This window comes from Amblyraja radiata, chromosome 9, assembly GCF_010909765.2.
Source record: "Amblyraja radiata isolate CabotCenter1 chromosome 9, sAmbRad1.1.pri, whole genome shotgun sequence".
Lineage (NCBI taxonomy): Eukaryota > Metazoa > Chordata > Chondrichthyes > Rajiformes > Rajidae > Amblyraja > Amblyraja radiata.
In genome coordinates, this window is record NC_045964.1 from 22,341,729 (window position 1) to 22,361,716 (window position 19,988).

General features: G+C 41.2%; 1 protein-coding gene across 1 annotated transcript in view; it reads right to left on the reverse strand.

The window, feature by feature from the left end:
- LOC116976866 (cysteine-rich motor neuron 1 protein-like) overlaps positions 1-19,988 on the reverse strand; it is a 187,139-nt gene that overhangs the window by 56,957 nt on the left and 110,194 nt on the right. Inside the window, exon 3 of the mRNA XM_033026866.1 lies at positions 3,187-3,429. The gene's annotated coding sequence lies outside the window, so the exon portion shown is untranslated. The remainder of the gene's footprint in view (positions 1-3,186; positions 3,430-19,988) is intronic.

Sequence of the window (19,988 nt, forward strand, 5' to 3'; positions counted from 1 at the left end):
ATTCCTCTTTAATTCTCTCTTCCTCCCTTTTGTTGATCACAAAATACGATGGTTATGAATGAAAAAGACTATTTGGTCCATACTATTTCAAATTCTGAAGCCTTTCTTCCCTTATTTTCCCAAGTTCCATCAGTTATTGCTTTTAATTGTGTTGTTAAATCATGTTTCCTCCATTGCCTTGTTACTCAATGTTTTTTTGTGTGTGCTTTAGAACTAAATTAAGCCAATTAAGAGCATACAGTATGTACAAACATATAAATTAACTTTCTCTGAAATCATTAGATTGGAATAAAACTTTAACTTTGGCTTTTATCACAAGAGCTTCTTGGTCAATGGAGCATAAACAAATGTATAGCTTCATTAGTTTAAATGGTCTTATATACAAATAATATATACGTAAACCATCTCTAATTGCACTTGAGTAGGTGTCGATTCTCCTTTCAGCATTCATACCTATAAATGCCATCTTTATATTCTGTTGGCCTTGTTTTCACGAATAGTCTTCAGTTGTCAGTTTTTGAATGTTTTTAAGATGGTGTAAATTAGCCTCTCCCAACACATCTCATAGAACATAGAACATTACAGCACAGGAACGGGCCCTTCACAGTGTTTGTGCCGAACATGATGCTAAGTTACACTGATCTCATCTGCCTGCACATGATCCATATCCCTCTAATCCCTACACTTCCATGCGCCTATTTGAAAGTTTCTAAAACATGACTATTGTTACTGCCTCCACCAACAGCCCAGGCAATGTGTTCCAGGCTCCCACTGCTCTCTGTAAAAAAAACTTGCACCACACATCTCCTTTAAACTTTACCCATCTCACCTTATAGCTGTGCCATCCAGTGTTTGACATTTCAACCCCGGTAATAAGGTTCTGACTGTCTACCCTATCTATGCCTCTCATAATTTTGTATACTCATAATCAAGTCTCCCCTCAACCTCTGACGTTCCATAGGATTTGCTATCAATTAGATGACTTGCAAAGATACGCATCACATCGGTGCCACAGTACTTCATGTCATTAGTCTTAAACCTGTATTTGACCAAGTTTTACTAATGACCCAAGGCCAGCAATTTGAATTTAACAGGAATCATTGGATGTGACTGCTTGTATGGATGTGGAAGTTTTATATTTCACAAATGAGGGACATCACTTAGATTTCTATATACTTCAGTTTCCTTCATTTCATCATACAATATTTCATTATATCTAAAAAAATGACAAAGTGCTGGAGTAACTCAGCAGGGCAGGCAACTTCTCTGGAGAACATGGATAGGCGACCATTTTTCAGCTGAGTTACTCCAGCAGTTTGTCTCTTTGTTTGCAAACCAGCATCTGCAGTTCCTTGAGTTTTCTAAATATTTGTCCTTGTGCATAAAATCTTTTCTGAGTTAGATCTTTATCGAGTTCAAGTTGCTGATAAAAGTGCAACTCCTCCACTAAGAAAGCAGTTTTGTGCACCCACACTGCAGAACCTGGACAATATTCTGGGTTGAGTGATAAGTAGATTCAAAAACATAGTATATCTTAGTGCACGGCAATGACCCTCTCAAACAAGAGACTGACTTCCTGAAGTCTATGAAGAAGGGTTTCGGCCCGAAACGTCACCCATTTCCTTCGCTCCATAGATGCTGCTGCACCCGCTGAGTTTCTCCAGCATTTTTGTGTACCACTGACTTCATATCCTTAATACATACTGGAATGGTCACTATTGCAGCTCTCACTATGAACATCCTAGAAATAATCCATGCTCAGAAATAACTAAACTAGCAACAAGAACGCTGTGGTCGGAGGCAGAGTATCTTGTGGTTTGCGACTAACTTCATTACTCCCCCAAAGACTTTCCATTATCCGAAAGGCACGTCAGGAGGGTGGATGGAATACTCTTCATTTGCTTAAATCAAATCAGCTCCAAAACACTTCAGAACCTCAATATTATCTCAGACGAAACAGCCTGCTTATTTGACATTTCTGTGTCCCTTCGAAATATTTGACTTTCATCGCCCAGGACAAGGGCAGCAGCATCTTTCTAGATCACAGAACCTCTCAATTTAGAGCGTTGTTCCATTATCACTCTAATTCCACACCAGAGCATTGGGAAAGTACCTTTACTACAAAGATTGCAATGATTCAGATAGCCAGTTGACGACCACCTTTCAAGGACAACTAGGGATGTGCAATGAACATTGCTAGCAGTGACTGTGAATAATTGTAATTCAATCCTTATTGCTCACACTTTCTTCTCGTAATGATTGGCAAAGAACAACAGAGTTGCAACAAAAGTACTTGAATCCTACTTAAGCTTCACAAGCAAAGACAGTGGCTACAAAATACCATTGTCATACAATCTACTAAATACAGCTTAATGAGGTGTGAACCCCATATCATGTGCTTGTTCCAGCCTAAAATAACCCGCATCCTTAACATGTTCCAAGTGCCAATCTTGTCTGACGACTGTGGCAATGGAAATTGGATTGGACTGTATGCCCAACGGGGATGTGCACAGTTCAAGTGCTGGGTACTGTAATTGCATTTGTTACCATGTATAAACAACACCCAACACAAAGAACTACCTCACATCAATTAGTCACTCCACATAACTTTGATCTTATAATAGCAACAATAAACCCGCACTCGCATGGAATAGTTCAGGATGAGATCAGAGTTACGACTTGAAAACATCTGACATGGCTTTTTCACGACGAAATCTAAAGAGTAATTGTAGATTAGCAGATTAGCCAACTGGGTGTACCGATGAGTCTGTGAATGCTGCCATTGCTATTGATCTTGAATTATCCGGGAATGACAGAGAATTGCAAATGGAATATAATGAACAAGTACAACTGATTTCAAACAGATTTCAAAACTATCATAAACAGCTTCTTGCTACTTTGCTTATTTATTAGAGCAATGTGGAGCTAAACATTTATAGTTATTCAGGATATTAAATAATCTAGATAATAGATATTCTAGAATCTAGAATGGAGGCACTTGATGGATGAACAATAAATGGGGTGAATGGCTTTGATTTAATTTTCTTCATGCACCAAGAACACACAGCACAAGGGAAAGTAGACCCTTCAGATATTGTTCATTGGTTCATTAAGAATTAATCCTCAAACAGTGTCATTGCATTGAACGTCAACAGTGCGATTTTCTATAAATTAGAATATATATACCTGATCTGCACTCATGCGCATCACAGCACTCCCCTGGTATTCCCGTGGCTTCTGAAAGCAGAACTTGCTGGTGACCAAGGTGACAGTCCTTTTCTTTGCAGGCTTCCTTATTACACTGGCAGACACTGGGAGTTGGGCAGCATTGGTCTGGTGGCGTGTATCCTTTGACAAGTACAGAATCTTCAGGGCAAAGAGATTCAAACTGTATTGGGCAATGCTCAATGGAACAGCCCGATTCTTCCCCTGAAAAATAGAAAATAAACAATGTAAGAAGATGGTTCTTATGATATGATAGAACTTTATTCATCCCCGGAGGGAAATTGGTCTGCCAACAGTCACAACACACAGGGTACACGAAAACTTGAAATGAAAATTAAAAGTGAAAAAAGACAAGCGACTGTTGGCTGGCGCCTTAACCAGAACGAACGAACAACAACAAACGAATGCAGGCTTATCCAGAGGATTCTAAAACTAGAGTTCCCCTCCACACCGGGTTCCCCTTTTTTCTCCCACCGTCCTTCACAGCGGTCCCCCCATGCCAGGTCATCCCTGCAACTGTCAGAAACCTCTCATAGCACAGTTATTCTGAGAATTTGGCTTTTTGAAACGTTTAAATATCAATAACATTAAATATAACATCAAATCTGAAGGAAACGACAGGAACGACCACAGGACAAAGGTGCATAAGGCGATGCAAAAATATATGCGCTATTGTGCACCGTTTTGGCGTAGTTCCTTGATCTCACAGACAGACAGACAAACAAGACGAGACTTTTAATAATATATAGATTGATTACCCATGGAGATGATTAAGGCTGACAACATGAATTATTTCAGGCGGCTGGATATACTGTTGTCCAGAAGGATGCATGTCAGGAAATACCACATTATTTTTTAACTCTGGACTGACCAAATAGACTAAGTCTTTTCTGATTTGGATATTCTTGTTTATCTACAATTGGAATTGCAATTGGAATTGAATTGAAAATCTTGAGTGATGCTAGCCAATTCACTTTCCAGTACCATTATCCTGCAAACAAATCCCCATTCACTGTAAGTAGGATAAATTGCATTGATAATTAAGGTTTTGAAAGGCAATAAGACAAATAGTTTAAAAAGATTGGCCATGGATCTAAATTTGTAATCAACACCAAAATTGATTGCATTTCTAATGTGGAGTTAGTGGCGGCGCCTAACGGCAGCGGCTCGACTACAGTCGTCTGTCTTTTTTTATTTTTGTCTTGTTAAATGTATGTCTTGAATTAGTTTTTATTTTTTTTTTTAGCTGTGTATATGTGGGGGGTGGTGGGAGGGCTGTGGGGAAACCGTTTGAATCTCTTCCCTGTGCGGGGACCCGATTATTCCTTGTCGGGTCTCGGATGTCGTTGGGCCTAACATCGTGGAGCCGGCGGCGACCTCCGGCCGGGACTAACCTGAGGGCTCCAGTTGCAGAGCCTGCGGAACGGACATCGCGGAGCTGGCCAACTTCGGAGCGGGAAGAGCTGTGGTGGCGCGCGGCTGCGACCCGACTTTTGGAGTTCGGAGGCACCGGCCGCAGACCCGGTGGACGGGAACATCGGGAGCTCGCAGGTCCCTGGTGGGAGACCGCTTTTCCGAGCTCCGCAACGGCGACTTCTCCCGCGGGTTTAAGGACATGGAGCCGGGGCCTAACATCGCCCGGCGTGGCTTAAACGGCCTCAGGACTTACGATCGCCCGCCGGGGGCTTTAACATCGGAGCTCCAGTTCGCCTCGACACTGCAGTGGGACTGCTGAACCGCGGGAGAAGGAACAAAGGGAAGAGATAAAGACTTTGCCTTCCATCACAGTGAGGCGATGTTGGAGACTCACTGTGATGGATGTTTATGTAAAACTGTGTTAAGTGTGGGTCTTGGATTGTGTTGTAATGTTAAACTGTAGAAATGATATTTCGTTCAAACCTAGGTTTGAATGACAATAAATTGCATTCTATTCTAATGTTTCAAAATAGTTTGGGTGCAAAAATTAAAATATTCTAAGGCAAAATTTGGAAACCGCACACCTCACACTTTTTTGATTTTAATTGAATATGAATGAATGAATAATTTCATGAATGAATAAGTTTATTGGCCAAGTATGTACACATACAAGAAATTCGCCCTGGTGCTCCGCGCGCATGTAACAACACAACATATAGTAAACAATTAAGAATAAAACATAAAACATTAAGAATAAAACATTATAGTTTAAACATGTGAATGAAATAAAATATCAGAGTAAAAGGAGGCTACAGACTTTTGGTTATTGAGTAGTTACTGCTCGTGGAAAAAAGCTGTTTTTATGTCTGGCCGTTGCGGCTTTGACAGTCCCGAGTTGCCTTCCAGAGGGAAATGCTTCAAAGAGTTTGTGGCCAGGGTGAGAGGGGTCAGAGATGATCTTACCCGCTCACTTCCTGGCCCTTGCAGTTACAGTGGCGGCGCTGCCCTAGCAGCTGCGGCTCGCCTGCAGTCCGTCTCTGTTTTTTCTTTTTTGTTGTTGTTTTCTTTTGTCCTGTTTTAGTTAATTTTAGTATATTAGGTTGTGTATGTGTGTGTGTGTGTGTGTGTGTGTGTGTGTGTGTGTGTGTGTGTGTGTGTGTGTGTGGGGGGGGGGTGGGAGAAACATGTTTTTGGTCTCTTCCTTCAGGGGGATGCGACCTTTTCTTGTCATATCCCCATCTCCATCTCCGTCTGCGCTGAGGCCTAATGGCGGAGCTGGCGGCCTCCAACTGGGACCGACCTCGAGGCTCCGGAGGCAGAGCCAGCCAGGACTTACCAACGCAAGGATGGCCGACTTCGGTGTTGTGGCGGCGGCGACCCGACTTCGGAGCCTCGGAAGCTCGGCCGCGGGCCCAGTGGACGACATCGTCGGGAGCTCGCAGGTCACAGGTTGGTGACCTGTTTTTCCGGAGCTCCCGCAACAACAGGTTCGTCCGCTGGACTGGAGGGCGGCAGCTTCGGCAGCTTCGACCACCCCGGGCCGCGGAGTTTGAACCGGCCCGTTCGCGGAGCTCGGATTCAGCAGCGGGATTTACTTACCATCACCCGGCAGGGGTCACAAGATCGGAGGCCGGGATCTCCTCAGCGCAGACGGAGAACAAGGAGGGTCCAAGATGTGCTTTCCCAGCCTCACATGCTGCTTCCTGTCTGCCAGGAGGTAGTTGATGCACTGACAGAGGCGTTCAGGCACAGTCAGCTGGGATAGTTTGGTGTGTAGTTGGTGTAGTAGCTCTGGCACAATGGTGTTGAATGCAGAGCTAAAATCCACAAATAAAATCCTTGCATAGGTCCCCTGGCGGTCTAGGTGCTGTAGGATGAAGTGCAGGCCTAGGTTGACTGCGTCATCCACTGATCTGTTGGCCCAGCATGCAAATAGCAGAGGGTCCAGCACAAGTCTTTCAAGGCTCTTCATGGATACTACAGAGTTCAGCGTGACAGGCCTGTCGTCAATAAGACCAGTAATCCTTGTATTTTTGGGTACAGGGACAATAGTGGAGACTTTGTAATTTAAGTATTAGGTTCCTCAAATAAAATACCAATCCATGATTATTGAAACATACGAAACATAAAATTCTTAAGGGATTGGACAAGCTAGATGCAGGAAAAATGTTCCCGATGTTGGGGGAGTCCAGAACCAGGGGTCACAGTGTAAGAATAAAAGGTAGGCCATTTCGGACTGAGATGAGGAAAAACTTTTTCAACCAGAGAGTTGTGAATCTGAGGAATTCTCTGCCACAGAAGGCAGGGGAGGCCAATTCACTGGATGTTTTCAAGAGAGAGTTAGATATATCTCCTAAGGCTGACAGAATCAAGGGTAATGGGGAGAAAGGAACGGGCTACTGATTTTGGATGATCAGCCATGAACATATTGAATGGCGGTGGTGGCTCGAAGGGCCGAACAGCCTACTCCTGCACCTATTTTCTATGCTTCTATACAAATTGTGAAGGCCATTTCCTAATATCCAATTTTTGTGCTGTTTCTGAATGTAGAAATTAGGGAGGTGATTTAGTTGGTTATTAAACAAAATGTTACCTTACTACAATTTGTTCAGAGATATAGCATAGAAATGGGCCTTCGGCCACCAAATATATGTTGACCGTCACACAAGTTTCATGTTATCCCACTATCCAATCCTTCACAGTAGGCATAATATGCTGGAGCCAATTAACTTACAAACCTGCATGTCTTTGGAATGCTGGAGAAAACCAGAACACCCAGAGAAAACCCATGCCGTCACAGAGACAATGTACAAACTCTGTACAGACAGCACCTGTAGTCACAATCGAACCCGTGTCTCTGGTGCCGCAAGGCAGCAGCTTGATTGCTGCAGTAAAAAACTGTTTTCTTATTTAATGAAGTGGCAGCAGTAGAAAAACTGTTCCATTGGCCATTTGGAACAAGACTGTGCGGAGAACATTGTGCAATGGTGTGAGATCCAGCACTCTGGATTTCTCTAATTTGTACAGACAGAAGTTCAAATAAGGAACATGTTAGAGAACATACATTCTTTTAAAGATTTGCATCATAATTCCATTTGAATCCGAGCTCCAACTTTGTCCCAAAGAAACATTCCTGCAGAAGCTTTAAAGTCTTGCGACATGGTTATCAACTGGAATTGCTCTCTGAACTGCAAAGGTCTACTGCATTTTATAAATATTGGGAGTCTGCTTGAGATTATGTTGAATGATTTGCTTGTCTGCACAGCAAACCATTATTCAACAGTTGAATTATGATATCACTTCTATCAAGCAAATTAAAGAATGTAAAATTCCATTCCGACATAATCATATGTATTGCAATTACAATAGGTTACGTGCAATGTATGTGAAATGGTCACAATCAAATAATTGGCTCACTAATTATAAAGTAGTAATTCCAATTTCTTTATGCTAATCCTTTCTCTCCAATTGCCTCGATCTCAGTATTGATAGCAGATATTTACAACGTGAAATTAGCATTCTTCATGCAGAAACATCAGGTTGGAATCTGACTCATGTACCTTGTACCTTTCCTGATCCACATCCCAAAATACCTTGCAGCTGATTTGCTTCATATTGTGTTCAGAGTTTAGAGATACAGCATGGAAGCAGGCCCGTCAGCGCACACAGTCCACGCCGACCATCCATCACCCATACACTAGCTCTGTGTTGTCCCACTTTTGCTTGGGGCAGTTTTATAGAGGCCAATTAACCTACAAACCTGCACAATGTGGGAGGAAATCAGAACACCCGGAGAAAGCTGACACAGTCACAGGAAGAATATGCAAACTCGGCACAGATAGCACCCGTGGTCAGAATTGAACCCGGGTCTCTGGCGCTGAGAAGCAGCAACTCTACCACTCCTCCACTGTAGCAACTGAAGCTGATGCTGTTTGGTATTATTGTGTAAATGTCAGCTACATACTCTGAAAAAGAAGCGAGGAAGACAATATTTGACAAAGCTATCTACTTTTTGTGTTTCTTTGGTGTCGTCACAATGAGGATGATTTGAATTTCCGTTCAGGGTAAAGTTTTACAATATTAACCCTGCCCGATTTAAATTTGTTTCAAGGCAGTCCACTTATTGCATGGAAGTTCTGTTTCAGGGAACTGGCTCTATGAGGATGGTGAAACGGTCTTAGCTCATCACATTATTGTTGTGTCATTAAGACTTCCACTGTTCTTTGCTACTTAATGAGTTGTTTGATTGGACTCTCTGCCACAGATGTTTTGAGCTGGGATCTAGGCAGGCATTCTTTACTATGATGGATTGAGAAAGTTGGGTTCATGTAGTGCAATGAATAATAGAGAGGGAGGTTCTCTTCTAATATCTGGGGGATCAAAGTTTAACAGTGTTGGAATCAGTTGATAAGCATGGCCATGTTCGGTTGTACATCTGGTGATTGTTCGCAGTGAGTGCACAGCGGCCAAAGCATCTGCTCGCAGAGTCCTTGTCCCTACACCCCACATGATTCCTATGAATTTCTGCCAAAGGTTTGTTCTGGTTGCAGGCAGCTTTGTAGCTGTTAAACTACTTTTGAAGTTAGCCAGTATTTACTGTAAGGAAGTGATATTCAACAAGCTGCGACCAAAGGCTATGAGATAAAAATGAAATAATTTGTTTTGGTGACTTTGTTTGACTGGTAAATAACAGCCGGTACACCACAGGATCTTGTACATTCTTCTGGGAAGGCAGACAGGGTCATGGTTTAATTGAAAGACTTCAGAGAGCACCACACTGGCTCAGAACTGCACTGTTATGTTAGCCTGAACTTTCTAGACATTCTGATTCAGAAGCAACAATACAGAGCATGGGGAATTGGAAATGCATACAAACTTGAAAAGTGACAGAAACATTGTTGGAGAATGACCAGTGAAACCCAAAGCAATATATTGGAGGTACAGAATGAGGAACATAATTGAAGCAAAGACCGCTAATAATAAATGGACAGAAGGAAAGATTGAGAGAGGATCCCTGCCGCATGTACTGGGATCTGCTCGTGAAGTAGTGCAAATTGAACATGAAAAACACGCACAGAAAATGCTGTATGAACTAAGCCGATTAGGCAGCATCTGTGGAAGGATAAATTGTTAATATTTGACCCTTTGTCAGAACTGGAAAAGAGAAACATTGGTAAATTGGTAAAGCAGGTAGGGGACAATGTGTGACACGAAAGGAATTTCTGTGACATGATGAATTCATGTGGCCATTAAGGGGCCATTTAGCTTCTTGATTTGTGTAAGACTTTGCTAATGTTGCCATTCTGGGTAATATTGTACAGTTTGGTGTTTATTTATATATTGTTGTTCTGAGAGAACACAATAGCAGGAGCATCGCAGAAAAATATGAACTAATTATCTGGGCAAGTAAAGGGATGTTGCACAGGGAATTTGTCATTGCATGATCAGAAAATATAAAACCACATAATTAACAAGGGATTTTCAACAGTAAATGACTTGTTTAATTTCCAGAGTGGTACAATCCAAATTGGAAATCAATGCAATCATGGTCAGTCTGAAAACAACCAAAGAGCTAAATTAAATAGATAAACTGTCCTTTATCGTAAATTCTAACCAGTATCTTTCCGAAATACTCCAAAGTGTTACATTGAACATATTGATAAATATGATAAAGACACATAATTGCAATTTATACATTTGTTGATTGCTGATATGAGAATGGGCTGAATTTTAAATGTTGCTATCACTTTCATTACAAAAATGCCATAGAATACACCGAGGTCGATCCCTCGGATTAAAGAATTAGCAACATTAAAAAATATATATTTCAGAACACAGTAAAAGAATAAATTCATTTTCATTCTATGGTGTACCAGCCTATTTAGTAGCAGACATAGGTGCCTGTGGATGGATTGCAGACACAATATGAATTAGCTTGTTAGTACTTTGATTACCACACAATTAGTACCATGCACCAAAAATAAATTAGATTTCAAAGTATCTAGGCCAGATTTATCTCAATAATTTTGGCTAGAGGTAGTTTAAGTATACCGTTATGCCGATCTTTTAAATTGCTTAAATCGCATCAATATTTGTTTACAACCTGGCACATCATTCAACCTGCTTAAAATAAAGACTGATGAATGATGATTTGTGAAGATTATGGAATATTCACAATATTTTTCTCAGTGATTATATCCTGAGTAGATATTGGTCATTTAAAATTCTCCCTTCTGATGTCTTTCTTTACTGTGGCCATAGAACACTTTAATAAGAGCAACTTGATACAGTGGAGCCTTTTCTGACTAAATCTGTGTTTTCTTTTAGTTTTATATCCACAAGTGCTGAGAATACAGCCTTTACTTAAATAGCCTAAAATATAGCAGAACATCCCAACGTATTTTACAGGGTGCTAACATTTGACTCTTAGCCATATCAGGTGATACTCGGGTAGATGGACAAGGCATCTTAAGTAAGAAAAGATAGGTAGTAAGATTAGGGAAGGAATTCCAAAGTTTAGGACTTTGAAGGTGAACGCAAGGTGCCAGATGATAGGAAAAATATTATGGGCATTTCATAGGTCTCAAAGGTTTCAAAGATCTTTTATTGTCACATGTACCAATTAAGGTACAGTGATATGTGAATTACCATACAGCCATATGAAAAAAATAACAACACACACAAATACATAAATGTGAGCATAAACATCCACCACAGAGGATTCCCCACATTCCTCACTGTGATGGAAGGCAAAAAAGTCAAATTTTCTTCCACTTTATTCTCCCGCGGTCGGGGCAGTCGAACCATTCGTTGGGGCGATCAAAGCTCCTGCAGCCGTCGGTCGAAGCCCCCACGCCGGGGCGATCAAAACTCCCGCGTCGGGGCAATCAAAACTCCCACATTGGGGTGATCAAAACTCCAGCGGCTTGGAGTTCCCGAAGTCGGTCTCTAACCAGAGACCGCGAGCTTCACAATGTTAAAGTCCGCAAGTACCCACGGTAGGAGCTTCGAGGTCAAACCCTGGCAAAGGGATCGTGAGCTCCACGATGGTAGGTCCGCAGGTGACCGTGGCGGAGCTCTCAAAATCGGTCTCCAGCAAAGGCCGCCAACTCCTCGATGTTAGGCCGCAGTGCGACGGAGATACGACACGGGAAAAATATTGCATCTCCGTCGAGATAAGAGATTAGAAAAACTTTCCCCCGACCCCACCCCCCACAAAAAACAAGCTAAAGAACACTAAAAACATACATTTAACACATACTAAAAAAACAACAGAAGGAAAGGACAGGCAGACTGTTGGCGAGGCAGCCATTGGTGGCGTCTCCCAGACATGGAACAGAGCAAATGAATCGGTTGGAGGATACAAGTCAAACTTATAAGTCAGGCAGTCAGAGAACATGGATAAGTGATGTTTTGGGTCAGGACCCCTCATTCAACTGATGCAGTAGAATTTATTTACAAGTTAACACATGTACCAGTGAATGAAAATCTGTGTTCTGCAGTTTAGCGACTGTGGAATACAATAATAAAATGTGCATCATAAGTTAGAGAGAGTTCAAGTGAAGAAGGGTGGAGTGAATCTAAAGATTGGGCAGAGAAATACATTTTAAAGTTTGTGCACATTGTAAGGAATGGAAAGGAATGAAGTGGTGGATTCTGCTAAATGGATGGTCTCAATCCCAAAACATGCAGCAGTTCGGGATGGGCATACATCAGCGCTATTCCTGAGTGAAATAAAGCAGCATCTTGGTCAATGGAGTGCTGCAGGAATAAATAAATGTTTGCTCCTTTGGGACGGAAGAAGCTTCAATGTAAACTAAAAGTGAAATATTGCAGTTGATTGAAATCTGAAATGTAAACATGCCATCCTGAAGAAAGATCTATCTATTCCTTAAAATGTTAACACTGTTTCTCGCTCCAGGAAGGCTGAATACAATAAGAGAAGGTTGGAAACCTCTTGCTACATATGCACAACTGAACTGCACTGCAACATAATGTTTTTCACTGAATTAACTTTTGTTTTAACTCTACCTCATAAGCCAATGTTTCAGCCAATTCTAGCAACCAGGAGCATTTCTGATGTTGTAAACCTTGATACCTTTTCAATAACAGAGCGAGAACTGTAGCTTAAGTTCAAAGAATGCAATTTTCTTTTGGAAAATAAAAATGCACAATGCTGTGACTTTCTAGATTTTTTTGGCAAGCTTTCAAATAGCATCTCACTAGGAAGTAGTTAACATGGAATTCGAGAACCAAATAGATGTGAATTTGGAAAATGGAAAAGTAACAAAAGGTTCAAAAGGTAGGTCATGAGAATTTAACCCACATTCATTGCGGACCACTCCATTTATTTGTAGTGTATGGAGTATAGGACCTTACACATATACAAAGCAATTTCTTTAGGATTGTCAAATTCCTCTGGCAGGTGCAGCATAGCAACAAGTATGTCTGATTCCAGTGCACAAAATAGTTTTATAGTTTTCACGACAAGTTTGGAAAAAGAGAAGCTTTTTATCTTCAAAAAATATATAATTAATTTCAGCTTGGATAAAGATCCCCTGTGAAGCTACATTCAAAGTTGTCCAGCTTTTCATCCCCTACAAACACCTCCCCCACCCCCAGCACCAGTTCATGTCCCACATCAGCTGCCAATCACCCGAGACGCCTGTACATCGTTACAGTTCCCATAGTCTGACCTTGTTAATTTTGGAGCTGTAAATGGTTCTAATTTAAAGAACACAGTGAATTGGAAATGCCATTAGGATGGGATATAAGAGTCATTTTATGTTAGAGATTAAAAAAACCCATGGGATTTTCTCAATAAGTACAATTTATGAAGCAACTGGTCTATAGCTTTGACATGACATCTGCTAACCAGCAAACACGCTTCAGCATACAAGTTTTTGTTGCTTGCATAAGGTATACAATGTGCCCATTGATAAATTCCCTGCTTTGACTAGCATTATGCTTGAATGTGTAAAGCATCTGACTGAACCCTGGCCAAACCAGGACTTGCTTTCTTTAGTGAGCTGGTTATCAGCACAACCAGATTCAAAGTATTCATAAATTGAAATCCCAGGGGGCAATCTAACAATCTGTAGCATCAGTAGCATATTAGCGAGTCTTGAACTTTACTACAATCTTCGCAGTTTACAGGAGAAGTGCGGCTTTGAGCATTGGCACCCTTTCTATTTTCTAAAACCACGTTTAATTAAAAATAATGTTTAAAAGTTGATCTCAACCATGAATTGGATGAGAGAAGGGGATTTCTAAGAAATAATTAAAATTGAAAGTCCTTTACAAATATTGTTGCACACCACATGAATTAAGGGGCAGCACATAAAGTTCCATTAAACTGGCGGACAATATCTTAGTCCACAAAGCAGACATGTTCAAACTGTGGCTCCCAAGGATGGCAATTTGCCTCTTGAAGCTCGTGTAATTTAGTCCAATTTATGCGCATTATTTGCTACATTTAATCTGCTTGAATGTTGTTGCCCTGAAGGTTTAGATTGGGCTATTTTACAATTAGGTCATTCCACAATGAACCATTCAACAACATCGGTAACAAAGTCTAAACGTGTCTGTTTTGTGACCAACCAAACAATAGTTTTAACACTATATTTTGAAGAGTATTATAGATATTGAATTTAGTAGATTCATGGCATCATGTTATGTCAAAGGTGAGAAATAGCCACAGTTCTCTCTCTGATCTGTGTCAAATCATGGTTCTCTATTTACGAGGATAGAATTATTTTCAGATGTGACATTCAGTTGAAATAGTCCACAGGTAATCATAATGACGTTCATTTATGAAGACCAGCCATATTGTGAGGTTTAAAAGAACATTTTCAGAGCAGGAAAGAGACGGGTAAAGATTATTTAGTCTAATTATCTGGATATGCTTCTATAATTATACGATAATGATCAGTTCATCTATCCCTTGGCAAAATCATTTCCAGATAACTAATTCTCACCTTGACGTTTGTGTAAGATTTTATCCTTCCCTTTCTCCACTCATGTCCCAGTCCCCTCACAACCCCCCCCCTCCCCAATTGCCTGTATGCAGATTACCAATTAGATATCCAACTTTCCAGATAGAATGAGATGACAGTCTTCAGCACCAGCTCTAGTTCCATTCTTTTGCCACCAACTCCAACCTCTCCCGACCACTGTTGAACTATATTAATGAAACCAAATGTTCTATTGGACATGGAATTGAGCATCAATCAGCTCCCTTCCTCTCCAAATCGAATATTACCTCCACCTGACCATAATATAGAAACCACATTTATTCCATTATCAAATCCAGAATATATCACTCTTGAATAGTGCCAAATCTTTCACCATTCATAAACGACAGTTCTTGACCACATATGTTGACAACATATTTACCAAACCAACTCACTTCTCCACGGCTCCTAGAGTTGTGGTTAAAATTTATAATCTTCTCTTCATTTTTAAAGCCTTATATTATACAGGAAATATATATTAAGTTAGAGAAGGTACAGAGAAGATTCACAAGGAACTTGATGAATTGTAGGGATTGAGGTACAAGGAGAGATTGGATAGGCTGGGTCTGATTTCCCAAGAAAAAAACAGGCTGAGAGGCAACAAAATAGAGGCAGGTAAAATTATGAAAGATAGGATAGATAATAATGTCGGATTCCCATTGTAGAAGTGGCCGATTCGGAAACTCCAAGCCGCGAGTGTGTTCCGATCCATTCCGATGCCAGAGTTTTGAACATCCTGGCGAGAGGGTCTGTACATCGGGCCATCCGTAGCGGCGACTGCGGAGGGTTCAAAGGCCTCGACTACAGATGAACAAAGAGGAAGATGACTGAACTTTATTGCCTTCCATCACAGTGGGAAACGTTGGTTCTACTTTGGGGGATGTTCATGTTAAACTCTATCGTGTATTGTGTTCTTTTTATTTGTATGGCTGTATGGTAACTCAAATTTCACTGTATCAATTGGTGCATGTGACAATAAATGTAACTTGAACTTGAAGTGCCTAAAACTATATTAATGAAACCAAATGTTCCAGAGGGCAATGGTTTAAGAGGGAGGAGGTATAAAAAGGCTTTGAGGGGAAAATGTTTCATAAAATGTATTGTTTGAATCGGGATTGAGCTGCCAGCAAGATCTCGGTGGAACCAAGATCCACAATAACATTTAAGAGGCATCTGCACAGTTGCTTGAACGAGCAAGGCTTAGAGGAGGTCGTGGCAGCAAATAAATTTACAATGTTTAAAAGGCATTTGGACAGTCGGCATGGATGAGATGATTCAAAGAAATTCCTCTTCACCTCTGTCAGACATGGGCAATCCTTTATTCTGCAACCATGGCACCTATGGATATGTATAAAATCATCAGGGGAATAGTTGGGTGAATGCACAGTCATTTACTTAGAATAGCGGAATCAAGAACCAGAGAGCGTAGTTTCAAGGTGAGAGTGGAAACATCTAATATGAACCTGAAGTCCAACCTTTTCACTCAGAGGATGATGGGTATATGGAACAGGCTGCCAGAGGAGATTGTTGAGGCAGGTGCTGTATAGAACAAAGAACAGTACAGGAACAGATTATCCTGCCCTTAGTCAGGTATATTGACAGGAAAGGTTTAGAGGAATATTGGCCAAATGCATGCAAATGGAACTTGCTAACAAGGGGCATTTTGGTCAGCATGAATGAGTTGGGCCAAAGGGCCTGTTTCAATGTTATAGGAGTCTATGATTCTCAATTTCCACAGGGGAAACATTCTCACAGCATTTATACTGTCAAGCCCCATTAGAATTTTATATTTTTCAATAAAGTCGCTTGTCAGGTCCCACATGTTTAAACTTCCCTCAAAATAGCTTTGTTCAAGGAATCAATCTAATGAACCTTGTCTGAACTAATTAAAGTAGACCAGAAGTGCACACAATACTTTGGTCGTGGTCTCACCAACACCTTGTTCAGCACAGTGGCACTTCGAGTTTGATAATAATTATAGCACGAGTTCCTGTCTTTCATATTTCTTTCTCTTTGCAATATAGGATAACATTCCGTCAACTTAATGCTCATGTAACTTTGTGTTTGAGGACACACAAATTCCACTGTTCTGCTACATTCTGTGGTGTTTCTCCATTTAAACAATATTTCACTTTTCTATTCTTCCTACTAAAGTAGATAACTTCACACTCCTCCATATTAAATACCATTTTGTTCAAACTTTGACCACTTGCTTAATCAAAATGGAGACTTGGTTTTTAATTTATATTTGTATCAACAGCAAATTTGGCAAAATACAGTCTGTTCCTTTGTGTAGGTACTTGGTACGGACAGTAAACAAAAGGTCCCACCACATATTACTCTTCCACCCCACTAGCTAGAGATGACTAACTTCAAAATAATCCCTTCATCCTGACATTGTTCATCCATTTCTGAATGATCTTTGATGCAAAAGATTAATTCTGTTTCTCTTCCCATAGACAATGCCTGACCTGGCAAGCATTTCCAATATTTTCTGCTTTTATCTCCAGTCATCCTTATACATTACCTCATATGCCATAAGCTCCAACCTTGTGCAATAACCTTCACACCTTGTGTTTGTATCCAAATACACAAAACTTACTGCTCAACGTCTGTAACCATGCGTCACCCGTATGCCATCGGCGCGCCATTTGCACATCATTTGAGCGCCGCACCACGTAACACTGAACTGACTCTAAATCAAGCCGAACACGCTTGTTGGATCGCTGAGCCTGTCCCACCTCCAGTTTAAATTCCATTTGGAATATTTTGGAGGACCAAGAAACCAAGAACCAAGAACCACTTGGGCGTCATTTGCGCGACATCCTAAAAATTGGTTGGCGCATCGTGGCACGCGCATGGCGGTGGTGGCGTATGCAGTGACGTGCAGTAATGCGCGGCGCCCCAGTATTTTGGAATGCTCAAAATCTTTGTGCGCCACCTGCATGACGTATCCCTTGTGCACGCTGACGTACTGACGGAATACGTGTAGCGCTTGGTGACGCACGAACATTGCCTATGCTCATTTATTATGCATCACCTTGCGTCAACGTCTACTACTATTAATGTATTCTCTATAGTACCTTTAATTTCAGCAAAAGTAGTAACTTAATTGTCAATAAAAGAAATATTACACTCTTGTGTAGATGTCTGTAGACATCTTGCATAGATGTGAACTTCGAGTTTGAGATAACGGCTTCTCACACAAGGTCTGTAACCTCTGGGCAATACTCCCAGTATAGTGGTAACCTTGCCGATACCTCTTGTCGTAACAAGCATTCACAGCCTTCCCCTCCCTGGCAGCAACAAAGGTCTACTGCTCGGTGCCCTAATTGTAACAGTTCTCATGCTCCAGGTTGGGAATTCTGCGTTGGTAAAAATTGCAACTACTGTAAGAAATTTAACCACTTCGCAAAATGTTGCCGTTCTCGTGCGACTCGATCCGTCCCAAGAACAAATGTGCACCTGTTAAAACATGAACCTACTGATAACGAAAACCAAGAGCTGGATGCGCCATCCCCCGCTCTTGTCTCTGAAAGCCAAAATAAGAGTTCAGATATTCACTCCCTCCTCCCTTCCACTGACAAGCAACTCGACCCTGAAGTCACCCTGATTGTTAATAACAAAACTGCGCTCGCTAAGATTGATACCGGAACAAAGTGTAATGTAATTTCCTTATCTGAATTTAAACAAATACGTAATGCTGAGCATGTTGAAAAAGCTTTGGCCACGTTATGGGCCTACGGGGGTGAGGTTCTGCACCCGCTTGGAGTGTACGGACAGGGGCATTTACGGATGCAAACGTCAACATCTCTTTCCACGTCCTGCGGCTCCGTATCCAGAGGTCACATGTTTTATATATCCTCCCACTGCCGGGCCGACTGCTCAACAGACTGTGTCCCCCACGGCCTCTCCACGGCGTTCAGCGCCCAGCTCACCTACTTCACCACCTCCACTCAGCGGGTCTCCGGTGCCGTCCCCGGTCACTTCACTGATGAAAGGAGGAGACGTGGATTTATACCGCCCGCACGACGGATCAGTAGGCCACCCCTTAGATACGGAGATTTTGTGTAACCATCTACACTTCCCCATATGCGTTATTAGTGTTTCGACTACTGTATTATGTAGCCACCATGTATCAATGCTTTATTTTTGTTTCTACAAGGAAAGATGTAGATTGGTTACTTCTTACTCACCAATTGTAGTGCTTGTTAGTAGAAGCTCTGCCTTCTATGCGGTTTATATTATCAGAAGTCTGCTTAAGTAATTAGTCTGAGTAGCTGCTAACTTACTGTAACACCATGCAGCCGAATGCTGTGAGTGAACTTTACTAAACATGTGTTGTACCTTGACGTGCGTATTACTCAACTCATTACAGTTCCAAGTGCTGCAATCTGCATCACAATTGCTAATCAATGTGTCGGAAGGAACTGCAGATGCTGGTTTGCACTGAAGTTTTACACAAAAAGCTTGAGTAAGCCAGCAGATCAGACAGCATCTCTGGAGAAAGGAATAGGTGACGTTTTTGGTCAAGATTGTTCTTCAGTGAGAGTCTGGAGAGGGAAATGAGAGATATGAAAAAGTACATAGAAAAAAAAATGAATGAAAGATATGCAAAACGACAAATCAAAGCCAGCAATGATGAACAAGGTGGAGCCCACATTGGTCCATGTTGGCTGTGGAGAACTAATCAATGTACCTGGTCTGTAATGTGTGAATGATTTGTGCCAGTATTATTCAGCATGGAAAAACAAAACATATGTTACATAAATAAACCAGGACTCAAATCAAAACCTGTGTTTAATATTCACATGATTTTTACCATATTCGCGATTCTTCACTTGCCCCAAACCAATTCTGCATAATAAAGCCAATGGCCAGACTCTACTAAATAAAGGCCAGTAGTTTGGCTCGAAATGCTGTTGGCTTTTTCTGACATAGCATTGTGGATATTTGGTATTTCTGGGTGAAGGTGGCATCCCCCAAACCCTCTTCAGTTGCTCATTGTCGACAGGACATCCGAGTGCAGCCATTGAGGGAGCACATTTCCTTGCACTTAGGCTGGGAAATCTGCCCACTGAATCTGGCACAAGTCCAGAGGGATCATTGAATTTAATGAGGAAAATTGGCTGGAGAAGGAAGGACAAGTGCTGCCTCATTTGTTTTTGTTTTTAATTTAATGGGTTGATTTCAATGTATTTAATTGTTTGTGAATGTTTCCATGAATTTTTGAGCTTTATAAGTTAATTAATTTTAAAGTATTTTAAAGTATTTATTTTTTAAATTTTGACCACTTTTGAATGTTGTGGTCAGGAATATTCACAAATGTTGAAT